This window comes from Haematobia irritans, chromosome 2 (assembly GCF_050003625.1).
Source record: "Haematobia irritans isolate KBUSLIRL chromosome 2, ASM5000362v1, whole genome shotgun sequence".
NCBI lineage: Eukaryota > Metazoa > Arthropoda > Insecta > Diptera > Muscidae > Haematobia > Haematobia irritans.
The window spans coordinates 218449318-218469348 of NC_134398.1; the positions used below are offsets into that span (position 1 = coordinate 218449318).

The following is a 20031-nucleotide window of genomic DNA, read 5'->3' on the forward strand; positions in this document are numbered from 1 at the left end:
TTTTGGGGGTGGTCATGAATTAAGGTCCTTTTGGCTCTAGGACGCATATTTAGGGAGATATGGCCAATTTAAGTTTTTCATATAAAAAATTTGATTTTTTTAGGATTTTCATCAAAATTTTGATTTTTGGGGTTTGGTCACGAATTAACCTCCTTTTGGCTCTAGGACGCATATTTAAGGAGATATGGCCAATTTAAGTTTTCCATATAAAAAATTTGATTTTTTGAGGATTTTCATCAAAATTTTGATTTTTGGGGGGTGGTCATGAATTAAGGTCCTTTTGGCATTAGGACGCATATTTAAGGAGATATAGCCAATTTAAGTTTTTCATATAAAAAATTTGATTTTTTTAGGATTTTCATCAAAATTTTGATTTTTGGTGTATGGTCACGAATTAACCTCCTTTTGGCTCTAGGACGCATATTTAAGGAGATATGGCCAATTTAAGTTTTTCATATAAAAAATTTGATTTTTTGAGGAATTTCATCAAAATTTTGATTTTTTGGGGGTGGTCATGAATTAAGGTCCTTTTGGCTCTAGGACGCATATTTAAGGAGATATGGCCAATTTAAGTTTTTCATATAAAAAAATTTGATTTTTTGAGGTTTTTCATCAAAATTTTGATTTTTGGGGCGTGGTCACGAATTAACCTCCTTTTGGCTCTAGGACGCATATTTAAGGAGATATGGCCAATTTAAGTTTTTCATATAAAAAATTTGATTTTTGAGGATTTTCATCAAAATTTTGAGTTTTTGGGTGTGGTCATGAATTAAGGTCCTTTTGGCTCTAGGACGCATATTTAAGGAGATATGGCCAATTTAAGTTTTTCATATAAAAAAATTTGATTTTTTGAGGTTTTTCATCAAAATTTTGATTTTTGGGGGGTGGTCATGAATTAAGGTCCTTTTGGCTCTAGGACGCATATTTAAGGAGATATGGCCAATTTAAGTTTTTCATATAAAAAATTTGATTTTTTGAGGTTTTTAATCAAAATTTTGATTTTTGGGGTTTGGTCACGAATTAACCTCCTTTTGGCTCTAGGACGCATATTTAAGGAGATATGGCCAATTTAAGTTTTTCATATAAAAAATTTGATTTTTTGAGGATTTTCATCAAAATTTTGATTTTTTGGGGGTGGTCATGAATTAAGGTCCTTTTGGCTCTAGGACGCATATTTAAGGAGATATGGCCAATTTAAGTTTTTCATATAAAAAATTTGATTTTTTGAAGATTTTCATCAAAATTTTGATTTTTGGGGGGTGGTCATGAATTAAGGTCCTTTTGGCTCTAGGACGCATATTTAAGGAGATATGGCCAATTTAAGTTTTTCATATAAAAAATTTGACTTTTTGAGGTTTTTCATCAAAATTTTGATTTTTGGGGCGTGGTCACGAATTAACCTCCTTTTGGCTCTAGGACGCATATTTAAGGAAATATGGCCAATTTAAGTTTTTCATATAAAAAATTTGATTTTTTGAGGATTTTCATCAAAATTTTGATTTTTGGGGGGTGGTCATGAATTAAGGTCCTTTTGGCTCTAGGACGCATATTTAAGGAGATATGGCCAATTTAAGTTTTTCATATAAAAAATTTGATTTTTTTAGGATTTTCATCAAAATTTTGATTTTTGGGGTTTGGTCACGAATTAACCTCCTTTTGGCTCTAGGACGCATATTTAAGGAGATATGGCCAATTTAAGTTTTTCATATAAAAAATTTGATTTTTTGAGGATTTTCATCAAAATTTTGATTTTTTGGGGGTGGTCATGAATTAAGGTCCTTTTGGCTCTAGGACGCATATTTAAGGAGATATGGCCAATTTAAGTTTTTCATATAAAAAATTTGATTTTTTGAGGTTTTTCATCAAAATTTTGATTTTTGGGGCGTGGTCACGAATTAACCTCCTTTTGGCTCTAGGACGCATATTTAAGGAGATATGGCCAATTTAAGTTTTTCATATAAAAAATTTGATTTTTTGAGGATTTTCATCAAAATTTTGATTTTTGGGGTTTGGTCACGAATTAACCTCCTTTTGGCTCTAGGACGCATATTTAAGGAGATATGGCCAATTTAAGTTTTTCATATAAAAAATTTGATTTTTTGAGGATTTTCATCAAAATTTTGATTTTTGGGGGGTGGTCATGAATTAAGGTCCTTTTGGCTCTAGGACGCATATTTAAGGAGATATGGCCAATTTAAGTTTTTCATATAAAAATTTTGATTTTTTGAGGATTTTCATCAAAATTTTGATTTTTGTGGGGTGGTCATGAATTAAGGTCCTTTTGGCTCTAGGACGCATATTGAAGGAGATATGGCCAATTTAAGTTTTTCATATAAAAAATTTGATTTTTTTAGGATTCTCATCAAAATTTTGATTTTTGGGGTTTGGTCACGAATTAACCTCCTTTTGGCTCTAGGACGCATATTTAAGGAGATATGGTCAATTTAAGTTTTTCATATAAAAAATTTGATTTTTTGAGGATTTTCGTCAAAATTTTGATTTTTGGGGGGTGGTCACGAATTAAGGTCCTTTTGGCTCTAGGACGCATATTTAAGGAGATATGGCCAATTTAAGTTTTTCATATAAAAAATTTGATTTTTTGAGGATTTTCATCAAAATTTTGATTTTTTGGGGGTGGTCATGAATTAAGGTCCTTTTTGCTCTAGGACGCATATTTAAGGAGATATGGCCAATTTAAGTTTTTCATATAAAAAATTTGATTTTTTGAGGATTTTCATCAAAATTTTGATTTTTGGGGGGTTGTCATGAATTAAGGTCCTTTTGGCTCTAGGACGCATATTTAAGGAGATATGGCCAATTTAAGTTTTTCATACAAAAAATTTGATTTTTTTTTGGATTTTCATCAAAATTTTGATTTTTGGGGTTTGGTCACGAATTAACCTCCTTTTGGCTCTAGGACGCATATTTAAGGAGATATGGCCAATTTAAGTTTTTCATATAAAAAATTTGATTTTTTGAGGATTTTCATCAAAATTTGGTTCTTGGTGGGGTGGTCATGAATTAAGGTCCTTTTGGCTCTAGGACGCATATTTAAGGAGATATGGCCAATTTAAGTTTTTCATATAAAAAATTTGATTTTTTGAGGTTTTTCATCAAAATTTTAATTTTTGGGGCGTGGTCACGAATTAACCTCCTTTTGGCTCTAGGACGCATATTTAAGGAGATATGGCCAATTTAAGTTTTTCATATAAAAAATTTGATTTTTTGAGGATTTTCATCAAAATTTGGTTCTTGGTGGGGTGGTCATGAATTAAGGTCCTTTTGGCTCTAGGACGCATATTTAAGGAGATATGGCCAATTTAAGTTTTTCATATAAAAAATTTGATTTTTTTAGGATTTTCATCAAAATTTTGATTTTTGGGGTTTGGTCACGAATTAACCTCCTTTTGGCTCTAGGACGCATATTTAAGGAGATATGGCCAATTTAAGTTTTTCATATAAAAAATTTGATTTTTTTAGGATTTTCATCAAAATTTTGATTTTTGGGGGGTGGTCACGAATTAACCTCCTTTTGGCTCTAGGACGCATATTTAAGGAGATATGGCCAATTTAAGTTTTTCATATAAAAAATTTGATTTTTTTAGGATTTTCATCAAAATTTTGATTTTTGGGGGGGTGGTCATGAATTAAGGTCCTCTTGGCTCTAGGACGCATATTTAAGGAGATATGGCCAATTTAAGTTTTTCATATAAAAAAATTTGATTTTTTGAGGTTTTTCATCAAAATTTTGATTTTTGGGGGGTGGTCATGAATTAAAGTCCTTTTGGCTCTAGGGCGGATATTTAAGGAGATATGGCCAATTTAAGTTTTTCATATAAAAAATTTGATTTTTTGAGGTTTTTCATCAAAATTTTGATTTTTGGGGGTGGTCACGAATTAACCTCCTTTTGGCTCTAGGACGCATATTTAAGGAGATATGGCCAATTTAAGTTTTTCATATAAAAAATTTGATTTTTTGAGGATTTTCATCAAAATTTTGGTTTTTGGGGGGTGGTCATGAATTAAAGTCCTTTTGGCTCTAGGACGCATATTTAAGAAGATATGGCCAATTTAAGTTTTTCATATAAAAAATTTGATTTTTTGAGGTTTTTCATCAAAATTTTGATTGTTGGGGGGTGGTCATGAATTAAGGTCCTTTTGGCACTAGGACGCATATTTAAGGAGATATGGCCAATTTAAGTTTTTCATATAAAAAATTTGATTTTTTGAGGATTTTCATCAAAATTTTGATTTTTTGGGGGTGGTCACGAATTAACCTCCTTTTGGCTCTAGGACCCATATTTAAGAAGATATGGCCAATTTAAGTTTTCCATATAAAAAATTTGATTTTTTGAGGATTTTCATCAAAATTTTGATTTTTGGGGGGTGGTCATGAATTAACCTCCTTTTGGCACTAGGACGCATATTTAAGGAGATATGGCCAATTTAAGTTTTCCTATAAAAAATTTTATTTTTTGAGGATTTATGAATGAAGGTACTTTTGTCTCTAGGACGCATATTTAAGGAGATATGGCCAATTTAAGTTTTTCATATAAAAAAATTCGATTTTTTGAGGTTTTTCATCAAAATTTTGATTTTTGGGGGGTGGTCACGAATTAACCTCCTTTTGGCTCTAGGACGCATATTTAAGGAGATATGGCCAATTTAAGTTTTTCATATAAAAAATTTGATTTTTTGAGATTTTTCATCAAAATTTTGATTTTTGGGGGGTGGTCACGAATTAAGGTCCTTTTGGCTCTAGGACGCATATTTAAGGAGATATGGCCAATTTAAGTTTTTCATATAAAAAATTTGATTTTTTGAGGATTTTCATCAAAATTTTGATGGGTGGTCATGAATTAAGGTCCTTTTGTCTCTAGGACGCATATTTAAGGAGATATGGCCAATTTAAGTTTTTCATATAAAAAAATTTGATTTTTTGAGGTTTTTCATCAAAATTTTGATTTTTTGGGGGTCGTCATGAATTAAGGTCCTTTTGGCTCTAGGACGCATATTTAAGGAGATATGGCCAATTTAAGTTTTTCATACAAAAAATTTGATTTTTTGAGGATTTTCATCAAAATTTTGATTTTTTGGGGGTGGTCACGAATTAACCTCCTTTTGGCTCTAGGACGCATATTTAAGGAGATATGGCCAATTTAAGTTTTTCATATAAAAAATTTTATTTTTTGAGGTTTTTCATCAAAATTTTGATTTTTGGGGGGTGGTCTCGAATTAACCTCATTTTGGCTCTAGGACGCATATTTAAGGAGATATGCCCAATTTAAGTTTTTCATATAAAAAATTTGATTTTTTTAGGATTTTGATCAAAATTTTGATTTTTGGGGGTGGTCATGAATTAAGGTCCTTGTGGCTCTAGGACGCATATTTAAGGAGATATGGCCAATTTAAGTTTTTCCTAAAAAAAATTGATTTTTTGAGGTTTTTCATCAAAATTTTGATTTTTGGGGGGTGGTCTCGAATTAACCTCCTTTTGGCTCTAGGACGCATATTTAAGGAGATATGACCAATTTAAGTTTTTCATATAAAAAATTTGATTTTTTGAGGATTTTCATCAAAATTTTGGTTTTTGGGGGGTGGTCATGAATTAAAGTCCTTTTGGCTCTAGGACGCATATTTAAGGAGATATGGCCAATTTAAGTTTTTCATATAAAAAATTTGATTTTTTGAGGTTTTTCATCAAAATTTTGATTTTTGGGGGGTGGTCACGAATTAACCTCCTTTTGGCTCTAGGACGCATATTTAAGAAGATATGGCCAATTTAAGTTTTTCATATAAAAAATTTGATTTTTTGAGGTTTTTCATCAAAATTTTGATTTTTGGGGGGTGGTCACGAATTAACCTCCTTTTGGCTCTAGGACGCATATTTAAGGAGATATGGCCAATTAAGATTTTTCATATAAAAAATTTGATTTTTTGAAGTTTTTCATCAAAATTTTGATTTTTGGGGGGTGGTCACGAATTAACTTCCTTTTGGCTCTAGGACGCATATTTAAGGAGAATGGCCAATTAAAATTTTTCATATAAAAAATTTGATTTTTTGAGGATTTTCATCAAAATTTTGATTTTTGGGGGGGTGGTCATGAATTAACCTCCTTTTGGCTCTAGTACGCATATCTAAGGAAATATGGCCAGTTTATGTTTCTCATATAAAAAATTTGATTTTTTGCGGATTTTCATCAAAATTTTGATTTGTGAAGGGTGGTCATGAATTAAGGTCCTTTTGGCTCTAGAACGCATATTTATGGAGATATGGCCAATTTAAGATTTTCATCAAAATTTTGATTTTTTGGGGTGGTCATGAATTAAGGTACTTTTGGCTCTAGGACGCATATTTAAGGAGATATGGCCAGTTTAAGTTTTTCATATAAAAAAATTTGATTTTTTTATGATTTTCATCAAAATTTTGATTTTTGGGGGTGGTCATGAATTAAGGTCCTTTTGGCTCTAGGACGCATATTTAAGGATATATGGCCAATTTAAGTTTTTCATATAAAAAATTTTTTGAGGATTTTCATCAAAATTTTGATTTTTGGTGGTTGGTCACGAGTTAACCTCCTTTTGGCTCTAGGACGCATATTTAAGGAGATATGGCCAATTTAAGTTTTTCATATAAAAAATTTGATTTTTTTAGGATTTTCATCAAAATTTTGATTTTTGGGGGTGGTCACGAATTAACCTCCTTTTGGCTCTAGGACGCATATTTAAGGAGATATGGCCATTTTAAGTTTTTCATATAAAAAATTTGATTTTTTTAGGATTTTCATCAAAATTTTGATTTTTGGGGGGTGGTCATGAATTAACCTCCTTTTTGTTCTAGGACGCATATTTAAGGAGATATGGCCAATTTAAGGTTTTCATATAAAAAATTTGATTTTTTGAGGATTTTCATCAAAATTTTGATTTTTGGGGGTAGGTCATGAATTAAGGTCCTTTTGGCTCTAGGACGCATATTTAAGGAGATATGGCCAATTTAAGTTTTACCTATAAAAAATTTGATTTTTTGAGGATTTTCATCAAAATTTTGATTTTTGGGGGGTGGTCATGAATTAAGGTACTTTTGGCTCTAGGACGCATATTTAAGGAGATATGTCCTATAAAAAATTTTATTTTTTGAGGTTTTTCATCAAAATTTTGATTTTTGGGGTGTGGTCATGAATTAAGGTCCGTTTGGCACTAGTGCGCATATTTAAGGAGATATGGCCAATTTAAGTTTTTCATATAAAAAATTTGATTTTTTTAGGATTTTCATCAAAATTTTGATTTTTGGGGGGTGGTCATGAATTAACCTCCTTTGGCCATATCTCCATATTTAAGGAGATATGGCCAATTTAAGTTTTCCTTATAAAAAATTTGATTTTTTGAGGATTTTCATCAAAATTTTGATTTTTTGGGGGTGGTCATGAATTAAGGTCCTTTTGGCTCTAGGACGCATATTTAAGGAGATATGGTCAATTTAAGTTTTTCATATAAAAAATTTGATTTTTTTTTAGGATTTTCATCAAAATATTGATTTTTGGGGGGTGGTCATGAATTAAGGTCCTTTTGGCTCTAGGGCGCATATTTAAGGAGATATGGCCAATTTAAGTTTTTCATATAAAAAATTTGGTCATGAATTAAGGTCCTTTTGGCTCTAGGACGCATATTTAAGGAGATATGGTCAGTTTAAGTTTTTCATATAAAAAATTTTGATTTTTTTTTAATTTTCATCAAAATTTTGATTTTTTGGGCGTGGTCACGAATTAACCTACTTTTGGCTCTAGGACTCATATTTAAGGAGATATGGCCAATTTAAGTTTTTCATATAAAAAAATTTATTTTTTGAGGATTTTCTTAAAAATTTTGATTTGTGGGGGGTGGTCACGAATTAACCTCCTTTTTGCTCTAGGACTCATATTTAAGGAGATATGGCCAATTTAAGTTTTTCATATAAAAAATTTATTTTTTGAGGATTTTCATCAAAATTTTGATTTTTTTTTGGGTGATCACGAATTTAAGTCCTTTTCGCTCTAGAACGCATATTTAAGGAGTTATGGCCAAAATAAGTTTTTCATATAAAAATTTGAATTTTTCGAGGATTTTCATCGAAATTTTAATTTTTTGGGGGTGGTCACGAATTGAGGTCCTTTTCGCTCTAGGACGCATATTTAAGGAGTTATGGCCAAAATAAGTTTTTCATATAAAAATTTGAATTTTTCGAGGATTTTCATCGAAATTTTAATTTTTTTTGGGTGGTCACGAATTAACCTCCTTTTGGCTCTAGGACGCATATTTAAGGAGATATGGCCAATTAAAATTTTTCATATAAAAAATTTGATTTTTTGAAGTTTTTCATCAAAATTTTGATTTTTGGGGGGTGGTCACGAATTAACCTCCTTTTGGCTCTAGGACGCATATTTAAGGAGAATGGCCAATTAAAATTTTTCATATAAAAAATTTGATTTTTTGAGGATTTTCATCAAAATTTTGATTTTTGGGGGGGTGGTCATGAATTAACCTCCTTTTGGCTCTAGTACGCATATCTAAGGAAATAGGGCCAGTTTATGTTTCTCATATAAAAAATTTGATTTTTTGCGGATTTTCATCAAAATTTTGATTTGTGAGGGGTGGTCATGAATTAAGGTCCTTTTGGCTCTAGAACGCATATTTATGGAGATATGGCCAATTTAAGATTTTCATCAAAATTTTGATTTTTTGGGGTGGTCATGAATTAAGGTACTTTTGGCTCTAGGACGCATATTTAAGGAGATATGGCCAGTTTAAGTTTTTCATATAAAAAAATTTGATTTTTTTATGATTTTCATCAAAATTTTGATTTTTGGGGGTGGTCATGAATTAAGGTCCTTTTGGCTCTAGGACGCATATTTAAGGATATATGGCCAATTTAAGTTTTTCATATAAAAAATTTGATTTTTTGAGGATTTTCATCAAAATTTTGATTTTTGGGGGTGGTCATGAATTAAGGTCCTTTTGGCTCTAGGACGCATATTTAAGGAGATATGGCCAATTTAAGTTTTTCATATAAAAAATTTGATTTTTTTAGGATTTTCATCAAAATTTTGATTTTTGGGGGTGGTCACGAATTAACCTCCTTTTGGCTCTAGGACTCATTTAAGGAGATATGGCCAATTTAAGTTTTTCATATAAAAAATTTGATTTTTTTAGGATTTTCATCAAAATTTTGATTTTTGGGGGGTGGTCATGAATTAACCTCCTTTTTGTTCTAGGACGCATATTTAAGGAGATATGGCCAATTTAAGGTTTTCATATAAAAAATTTGATTTTTTGAGGATTTTCATCAAAATTTTGATTTTTGGGGGTAGGTCATGAATTAAGGTCCTTTTGGCTCTAGGACGCATATTTAAGGAGATATGGCCAATTTAAGTTTTACCTATAAAAAATTTGATTTTTTGAGGATTTTCATCAAAATTTTGATTTTTGGGGGGTGGTCATGAATTAAGGTACTTTTGGCTCTAGGACGCATATTTAAGGAGATATGTCCTATAAAACATTTTATTTTTTGAGGTTTTTCATCAAAATTTTGATTTTTGGGGTGTGGTCATGAATTAAGGTCCGTTTGGCACTAGTGCGCATATTTAAGGGGATATGGCCAATTTAAGTTTTTCATATAAAAAATTTGATTTTTTTAGGATTTTCATCAAAATTTTGATTTTTGGGGGGTGGTCATGAATTAACCTCCTTTGGCCATATCTCCATATTTAAGGAGATATGGCCAGTTTAAGTTTTCCTTATAAAAAATTTGATTTTTTTTAGGATTTTCATCAAAATATTGATTTTTGGGGGGTGGTCATGAATTAAGGTCCTTTTGGCTCTAGGGCGCATATTTAAGGAGATATGGCCAATTTAAGTTTTTCATATAAAAAATTTGGTCATGAATTAAGGTCCTTTTGGCTCTAGGACGCATATTTAAGGAGATATGGCCAGTTTAAGTTTTTCATATAAAAAATTTTAATATTTTTTTAATTTTCATCAAAATTTTGATTTTTTGGGGGTGGTCACGAATTAACCTACTTTTGGCTCTAGGACTCATATTTAAGGAGATATGGCCAATTTAAGTTTTTCATATAAAAAAATTTATTTTTTGAGGATTTTCTTAAAAATTTTGATTTGTGGGGGGTGGTCACGAATTAACCTCCTTTTTGCTCTAGGACTCATATTTAAGGAGATATGGCCAATTTAAGTTTTTCATATAAAAAATTTATTTTTTGAGGATTTTCATCAAAATTTTGATTTTTTTTTGGGTGATCACGAATTTAAGTCCTTTTCGCTCTAGAACGCATATTTAAGGAGTTATGGCCAAAATAAGTTTTTCATATAAAAATTTGAATTTTTCGAGGATTTTCATCGAAATTTTAATTTTTTGGGGGTGGTCACGAATTGAGGTCCTTTTCGCTCTAGGACGCATATTTAAGGAGTTATGGCCAAAATAAGTTTTTCATATAAAAATTTGAATTTTTCGAGGATTTTCATCGAAATTTTAATTTTTTTTGGGTGGTCACGAATTTAAGTCCTTTTCGCTCTAGGACGCATATTTAAGGAGTTATGGCCAAAATAAGTTTTTCATATAAAAATTTGAATTTTTCGAGGATTTTCATCGAAATTTTAATTTTTTGGGGGTGGTCACGAGTTGAGGTCCTTTACGCTCTAGGACGCATATTTAAGGAGTTATGGCCAAAATAAGTTTTTCATATAAAAATTTGAATTTTTCGAGGATATTCATCGAAATTTTAATTTTTTGGGGGTGGTCACGAATTGAGGTCCTTTTCGCTCTAGGACGCATATTTAAGGAGTTATGGCCAAAATAAGGTTTTCACATAAAAATTTGAATTTTTCGAGGATTTCATCAAAATTTTGATTTTTTGGGGTGGTCATGAATTAACGTTACTTTCGCTCTAGGACGAATAGTTAAGGAGTTATGGCCACAATAAGTTTTTCATATAAAAATTTGAATTTTTCGAGGATTTTCATCAAAATTTTGACTTTTTGGGGTGGTCGCGAAAAGGACCTCAATTCGTGACCACCCCCCAAAAAATGAAATGTTGATGAAAATCCTCGAAAAATTCTAATTTTTATATGAGAAACTTATTTTGGCCATAACTCCTTTTTTGCGTATTGCAATGTTACCCACAAAATGTTGGTGGCAGTGAGTAAGACACCAATTACCATGCGATCTTTTACAGTGGTACAATTGCGAAAATAAAAACAGCACTAGTATATAACAATGTTCGTATGCAGTGTCTTGCAATCTTAAACCAATCGACATTGTAACAACGCTCGGTAAACAAAAAACGAGTGTGGCACTTAAGTGTGATTGCACTCAACAACAACAATTTCCAGCAGTTGGCATTAGCTCAAGAGAATTGAGAGAGTACCAAATAAGAGAATATCAAATTGGTGTTTTAAGATTGCAAATATTGGTGTTTACTAAATACACTGGTCGGTTGCGGTAGATCACAGCCGTTCTCTGATTGGAACCGTATTCACTAGAGTCCCTGTTGTTCATAATCTACATCTGAAGTAAGGCATTTTTAAGAAATTTATATCATTGATAACAATACTGGTTGAAATTTCAGGTGTGTGTCTTAGATTGGTCTATATTTGTAAACTTGGTACAACAGCTTTTGATATTAACGCCCCAACGTATGCAATCAAATTTACTAAACTATATGACTGGTTTGTGTCACCGCTAGGAATTGAAAGCGACATCTGTGGTTGATCGTCATTTTACAAGTACTGTTTTGACAGGATTGTATCTTAGATTAGTTTATATTTTAAATTTGGCACCACATATTTTTCATATTAACGCCCCAGAGTATGCAATCAAATTTATTAAACTAACACTTCAGTTTAATTTGCAGTATCAATTTTAATTGTAATTAGGTTTATTGAGTTTCTTTTTTTTCGTAAATGTTACAATCTAATTTTATTAAGAAAAAATCTTAATAGGCTCTACACATTACATTGAAATCTAAATGACAGTTTAAATCTAGATAAAGTGGATTTTGGAAGTATAATGTGCATGACGTATAAGACTGTGATTTATTGTGTTAATTGTTTATAGAGCACTATAAAACATCAGGTTTTACTTTGGGTTCGCGTTAGCCTACTGTGGACCCTGTCCATAGGAGAAAGTCTGAAACCCCGGTCGACGGCCTGCCACCTATACCCCAATTTTCAAGGGTCGGTATATCGAAAACTACGCTCTTCCGACAAAATTTTTACCTAATATTTTCTCTTTAAAATGTACCATTTTTACCAAAAACGCAAAAAACGCAATTTCATTCATTTCATGAAAAATCGCTGTCAGAATTAACACAAATATAAAGGAAAATAACGATTTTCAGATGTCGATATCTCGAAAACTAGGCTTTTCCGATAAATTCACATTTTCGCTTTAAAATCCCTTCTCCCACGCTCCAAAAAAATTGGATTGTTTTTAAACACTTTTGCTAAAGTAGATTTGTTCTATAGACGCATTGTACTAGGGCTAGGGCTGTCATTCAGGATCGATTGTTATAAATCCCGGGATTCGAGATTTCAAAATATGGAATCCCGAGATCCCGGGATTTTTTCGAGATCCCGAAATGTTCGGGATTTTTTAAATATATTTAGTAATAAAAATCTACAGCGACAAAAAATTGTTGTACATTAAACATAAGAGTAAATTAAAAACCAATTTCAAATTGCTATCATACTTAACGAACTCTTACTCCAACTCAACAATATGAAGAAAAACAAGTATATAAAGCAGTAAGTTCGGCCGGGCCGAATCTTAAATACCCACCACCACGAATCATATATTATAGTTTCCTTTGAAATTTCAGGGGGGTTTGATGAGCGATATTCTCCCAAGCAGAGCAGTTCAACCAGTACACTTCCCAAAGATAAATTTAAAGATTTTACCTATGAAGACTATACAAGATTCTGTATTTATAAGAACCATTTTTGTTTGAGTTTTACAGAAATCATTAACATCTCTTTTAAGTGTCCAAGATAATGATGAAATTACGCCTTGATTTTAAATCTAAAATCTTTAGATTTTCATCGCCATTATTAAAATGATTACGAGAAGTAAAATCTGGAAATTTTACATTCAGTTTCAAGAAATTTTCATGATCAGTGCGGCTTCTATACCGTGAAGAAGTGAAATCGGGCTATATGGGGGGCCTACCAAATGGACCGATAAAAACTAAATCCGATACTCCCTTTTTTTTAAATTCTAAAATTCCAGTATATTTACAATTTCAGGCAAATCATATAAAAACTACGGTTTCTATAAACACAAAAGGTAAAATCGGGAGATCAGGCTATACTAAAACATTGACCGATACTCACCATTTTGGGCGCGCCTCTTTATGGTCCTAAAATAGTAGATTTCCAATATCAGCCAAATCTTACTATCCGATTTGGCTGATATTGGAAATCTACTATTTTAGGACCATAAAGAGGCGCGCCCAAAACAGTTTCTAGAAGCCCAAGAAGTAAAATCGGGAGATCGGTCTATAAGGGGGATATACCAAAACATGGACCGATACTCACCATTTGCGGCACATCTCTTTAAGGCCCTAGAATACCTCTAGATTTCCAATTTCAGGCAAATTGGATAAAAGCTACGGTTTCTATAAGCCCAAGAAGTAAAATATAGAGATCGATCTATATGGGGGCTATATCACAATATGGACCTATATTCACCATTTTCAGCACACCTTTTTATGGTCCTAAAATACCTCTAAATTTTCAATTTAAGGCAAATTGGATAAAAACTAAAATTTTTATAAGCCCAAGAAGTAAAAGCGGGAGATCGGTCTATATGGGGGCTATACCATAACATGGACCGATACTCGTCATTTTTGGCACACCTCTTTGTAGACCTATGATATCTCTAGATTTCCAATTTCAGCCAAATCGGATACTAAATACAGTTTTTAGAAGCCCAAGAAGTCAAATCGGCAGATTGGTCTTTATGAGGGCTATACCAAACCATGGACCATTTTTCACACACCTCTTTATGGTCTTAAAATACCTCTAGATTTCCAATTTCAGCCAAATCGGATAGTAAATACAGTTTCTAGAAGCCCAAGAAGTAAAATCGAGAGATCGGTCTATATGGGGCCTATACCAAAACATGGACTCATACTCACCATTTTTGGCACACCTATTTATGGTCTTAAAATACCTTTAGATTTCCAATTTCAGCCAAATCGGATAGTAAATACAGTTTCTAGAAGCCCAAGAAGTAAAATCGTGAGATCGGTCTATATGGGTGCTATACCAAAACATGGACCGATATAGCCCATCTTCGAACTTGACCTGCCTGCAGACAAAAGACGAGTTTGTGCAAAATTTCAGCACGATTGCTTCATTGTTGAAGACTGTAGCGTGATTACAACAGACACAGACAGACATGGTTAAATCGCCTTAGAATTTCTCTCTGATCAAGAATATATACACTTTATATAGTCGGAAATCGATGTGTTACAAATGGAATGACAAACTTATTATACCCCCGTCACTACTCTATGATGGTGGGTATAAAAACAACAAATTATGACAAAAATAGATTTTAAGTTCTGCTGCAATATTTACATTTTATTTATTTATTTAGTTATTATTGTTACGTTTTTATATTTAGGCGTTTTTATTTACCCGACAATTAAAACACAGTTCTTTTAAATAACGACAATCTACAATTTGTTTACTATGACTTCACACTTTTACAATTCGTTCACACTGAAGTTATTCCTTTGACGCTTCCCAATAAACACAGGATGAGCGTTTTTCAAATGCAACAACTTTTCAGTTTGAGGGTAACTATAATTATCAACATAAATTCAACTTGACTTGAAACAGCTCATATTCAATACATCTTCAAATTGTTTGCGAATTACTTCCAATTTGCCAAAATGTTGACGAAATCTTTGAAAAGGGGTTGAAGATAATATGAGAAAACTTTGACAAAACACTACCCTAAAATGCAACGAAAAAACCATGTGGTTTTCAATACTTGTTTGTGCAACGAAGTTCGTGGTCAATTGAAAGAAATAAAAAACATTTTAGACAAAAAACTGAATTTACTCCAAATAGTTCCTAATAATACGTAAGTGAAAATAAAAAAATGATATGAAACTTTAAGGAAGACACTAAATTATATCTCTTTGCCGAAAACTAAAATTATGGATTCTACGTTCTTTAAAACATTAAAAAGCTGACCGATGAAAAAATGTTGGACAAGTAACTGGAACTGCTTCAAATAGTTTATAATAATTGGTAAGTCAATATGAAAAATTAAATCAACACTTTAGAGAAGTCACTAAATTTAAATCTCATTGCAGAAAACTAAAATATTTGGATGCTGCATTCTTGGAAACATTAAGAGGTTGACCAATGAAAAATGATGGTGGCTTATCGAAAAGAGAAAGTTTCCCTAAATCAAAGTACAACGAATTAAACTTGGTATTTATGCTTTTCCATATCAACTACTGGGTGATAATTCGCATCACGCCTATAGTTTAATTTACATCGCATCATCGGTTTAATTTGATATTTTGTGAATTGAAATTGCTGGAAATTTATTCTAACTCTCTAGTCATCAAGTTCCTTGCTAATTTCCCGAATTTTAATGAGATTTACAAGAATTTTGTGACACCAACGTTCTTGAGGAATTTTGTGGGTTTCAATACATTTTGTGCCACGAAGTACGTGGTCAGTTATTTTTATTGACATAAAACTGAAATTAATCCAAAACGGTAATTATAATTGGTAAGTCAAAATAAAAAGTGAAATGAAAACGTAATGGAAATCACAAAACTCGATTGTTTTGCAGAAAACTAAAATCATTGGATGTTATATTCTTGGAAGATGTTGACCGGTGAAGAAATGATGAATGAAACAACAAAGAAAAGATTCCAGAAAACTTGCAAAGTGCAACCAATTAAAACAAAGTGCAACAGTTCCTAAATCAAGAACTTCTGGATGAAAATGTGCATTACATCAATTTACATTCCGTCATCAGTTTGATATTTTGTGAATTCCTCTTGATGGAATCTATTCTAACACGCAGGCCAGCAAGTTCCTCGATAGTAATTATTTGAAATTGTCAGCATATTAATTAATAATTAATTAATTAATAGTTATGTGACACCAACATTATGGGGGAAATTATATATGAAAAATGTTTAAGTTATTTAAAGTTGTATTGATAGTTTTAGTTATTAATACCTTTAATAAGATAATTATGTTTTGATTGGTATTATAACATATTATTTTATATATTGTTAATGTTATTTTTAATATTATTATATTTTTAACGAAAAAAATTAATAAAATGTACAAAATCACTAGAAATTTAGTGTTGACTTTCAGTAAGAACTGGGATTGACTTTCATGCAAATTGTGGTTAGAAAATATTCGCAGCAATATTAGTTTTTAATTTGTCTCACATTGAAAACTGTTTGAGAAATTATTGAGTAGCAATGCATTTCAATTTGAGGATTACAATTGAGAGATTATTGCTATTGTGTTGAATTTTACTGTTGAGGGTAATGTCTGTTTTTTGTTGAGAACGCGATTTTCTCAACAATTTCTCAACTTGAATATTACCCTAATCCTTTGAAAAAATGTTTGAAAAATTGTTGAAATTTAGCATTTTTCAAACGTTTGTGTTTATTGGGCAGTTTAATTTGCAGTATCAATTTTAATTGTAATTAGGTTTATTGAGTTTCTTTTTTTTTCGTAAATGTTACAATCTAATTTTATTAAAAAAAAATTCTTAATAGGCTCTACACATCACATTGAAATCTAAATGACAGTTTAAATCTAGATAAAGTGGATTTTGGAAGTATAATGTGTATGACGTATAAGACTGTGATTTATTGTCTTAATTGTTTATAGAGAACTATAAAACATCAGGTTTTACTTTGGGTTCGCGTTAGCCTACTGTGGACCCTGTCCATAGGAGAAAGTCTCAAACCCCGGTCGACGGCCTGCCACCTATACCCCAATTTTCAAGGGTCGGTATATCGAAAACTACGCTCTTCCGACAAAATTTTTACCTAATATTTTCTCTTTAAAATGTACCATTTTTACCAAAAACGCAATTTCATTCATTTCATGAAAAATCACTGTCAGAATTAACACAAATATAAAGGAAAATAACGATTTTCAGATGTCGATATCTCGAAAACTAGGCTTTTCCGACAAATTCACATTTTCGCTTTCTCCCACGCTCCAAAAAATTGGTTTGTTTTTAAACACTTTTGCTAAAGTAGATTTGTTCTATAGACGCATAGTACTAGGGCTAGGGCTGTCATTCAGGATCGATTGTTATAAATCCAAAATTCAAAATATGGAATCCCGAGATCCCGGGATTTTTTCGAGATCCCGAAATGTTCGGGATTTTTTAAATATATTTAGTAATAAAAATCTACAGCGACAAAAAATTGTTGTACATTAAACATAAGAGTAAATTAAAAACCAATTTCAAATTGCTATCATACTTAACGAACTCTTACTCCAACTCAACAATATGAAGAAAAACATGTATATAAAGCAGTAAGTTCGGCCGGGCCGAATCTTAAATACCCACCACCACGAATCAAATATTATAGTTTCCTTTGAAATTTGGGGGGGGTTTGATGAGCGATATTCTCCCAAGCAGAGCAGTTCAACCAGTACACTTCCCAAAGATAAATTTAAAGATTTTACCTATGAAGACTATACAAGATTCTGCATTTATAAGAACCATTTTTGTTTGAGTTTTAGAGAAATCATTAACATCTCTTTTAAGTGTCCAAGATAATGATGAAATTACGCCTTGATTTTAAATCTAAAATCTGTAGATTTTCATCGCCATTATTAAAATGATTACGAGAAGTAAAATCTGGAAATTTTACATTCAGTTTCAAGAAATTTTCATGATCAGTGCTTATTGGGTTTAATTAAGACTGACTCGTTAGCAGCATGCGAGCGCTTTTATATATGACGGTGTGGCAATACGAGAACATTCTGGTAGCACTACCATATTCTGGCAACGCCAGAACATTCTTAGACAATGCTAGAAGGATCTACGACCATTAAGTTGTTCATCTGGTGGCTGCCAAACACATACACACTCACATAGATATATGCTCGCATTACTACAACAACAACAGTAATGACAATAGACAATGAGATGAAATGAGGATGCAAAATAACAAAGCAAAGGGGTTGCTATTCTATGAGAGAGTAAGAACTAACATTTCGATAAGCAAACAAAAGAACATAAAAGAAATTCAGGAAAATACTAGAAAATGAATAGATGATTCCAACAAGTGATAGCGAAATTTTATCGTTATAATTTGAAATTTTAAATTAACGGAAACTAATTTAAATAAACTTATATCTATAATTATCAAATTCGTAACATTATTATTGTTTGTGATGTCCAGTTTTAATAATTTATAAATGAAACAAATGTACAACAATTGTAAGTAAGAATTAAAATCTACAATTAATGAAATCTAAATAGAAATTTCCTCTACAGATATTTAAAATAAAAAATTCTCTGGAAAAGGTCGGAAAAAAGCCGACGAAACGTCGAGAAAAAAGATTAAATAAACTTGTTTTGTTTGCATTCATATACTCCTAAACAACCCAATAAAATGAACAAAAAACTGACAAAAATAATTTAAAAAGAAATTTCATATCGCTATCTTAAGGCCGGTACTCTGTTCGGTTTTCGCGTTGAAACTCCATGCAAAACCATAAAATGCGAAAAACTAGCGAAATTTTTTCCATTTGTGGTACTTTGTTTTTTTTTTCGAGTTGAAAAACTGACGTTTATAGCATGGCGCCATTTGCTATGTGAATTAAGAAATAATTTATTTATTGAAACTATTTGTGTGGGTTTATAACGCAAACACGAATCATATTTTTGTTCCGAAAATATACAAAGGATCAAAGGAGTAGCAGATCAGTTGCCCAAGGAAAAATAAAATGTTAATTTTGTAATAGCGAGCAGCAACCACCAACTTAATTCACAATAGCTTCCTCTTAAATAGCGCTCCCCGTTACCTAAATAAACGCCGCTTTCTATGTGCGAAACAATGGTTTCTATAAAATGTTTTTCGCAAGAATGAACATAGTACCGGCCTTTGCTCAGCAAAGCATTTTAAGGATTTTGATTATATTAGGTATATTTTCGTAGACTTGTGTCAATCCTTCATTGTTTTAAGTAACTACTTAAAAATATCAAGGCATCCAAATTCTTATCAGATAAACGCGATCTTGTCATATTGTCAACGGTCCTTTTACCATTGCTTTTTATTTTATGTGGAACGAATTCCATTTAACACTCAATATGTACCATAAATGTTATTAACTCAATTTGTCGGGAAGGCTCTAATTTATTAACCCTTTCGACCCTAAAGTTGCCTGTGGGCAACTTTTTGTGTTTTGAGACTCACTGTCAGCGTTGTTTTTGTTTTTGTTCATAAAACTGTAACGGTATCGAAAGCTACAAGTGTTTCCTTCAAGTTGAATAAAAAATCAGCTAATTTGGTTGTCAATTAGCAAAAAAAAATTCATTAATACGCACGTACCTCAAGAAAAAAATATTTGCGAATTTAAAAAGAGGTTTTTATACATGTGACTTTTTTCAAAAATTACAACTAAAATGTTGAAAGTTTTTATTAAATCTATTGTAGTACATGTCAAATAAAATATTTCTGGAAGTCAAATCTTAGAATTGCGAAAAAACAACAGATGAGAAATTTTTAAAATTGAAAAGTTGCCTGTGGGCAACTTTAGGCAATTGTGGTAGTAAAATTACATATTTTTGAACATAAGGCCTGGAGAAAAAAGGTTTGAAAAACAATGATTTTGAAAAAATTTTGAACTTCGATTGGGATGTCCCAGTGACGAGAAATGTAGCGATGATGTGGAAAACATATCTGCAGTGCAGTGGGGAATTTGGAAGGAATCGTAAAAAGGGAGGAAGCCACTTCTTGGCAA

General features: G+C 31.6%; 1 long non-coding RNA gene across 1 annotated transcript; it reads left to right on the top strand.

Annotated features, from left to right (window-relative positions):
* The first annotated feature begins 14820 nt into the window (after positions 1-14820).
* LOC142225266 (uncharacterized) lies at positions 14821-16197 on the top strand. Its single transcript, XR_012719220.1, has 3 exons — positions 14821-15309; positions 15375-15801; positions 15866-16197. It is a non-coding gene; the product is annotated as an uncharacterized LOC142225266 (long non-coding RNA).
* Positions 16198-20031: the final 3834 nt, after the last annotated feature.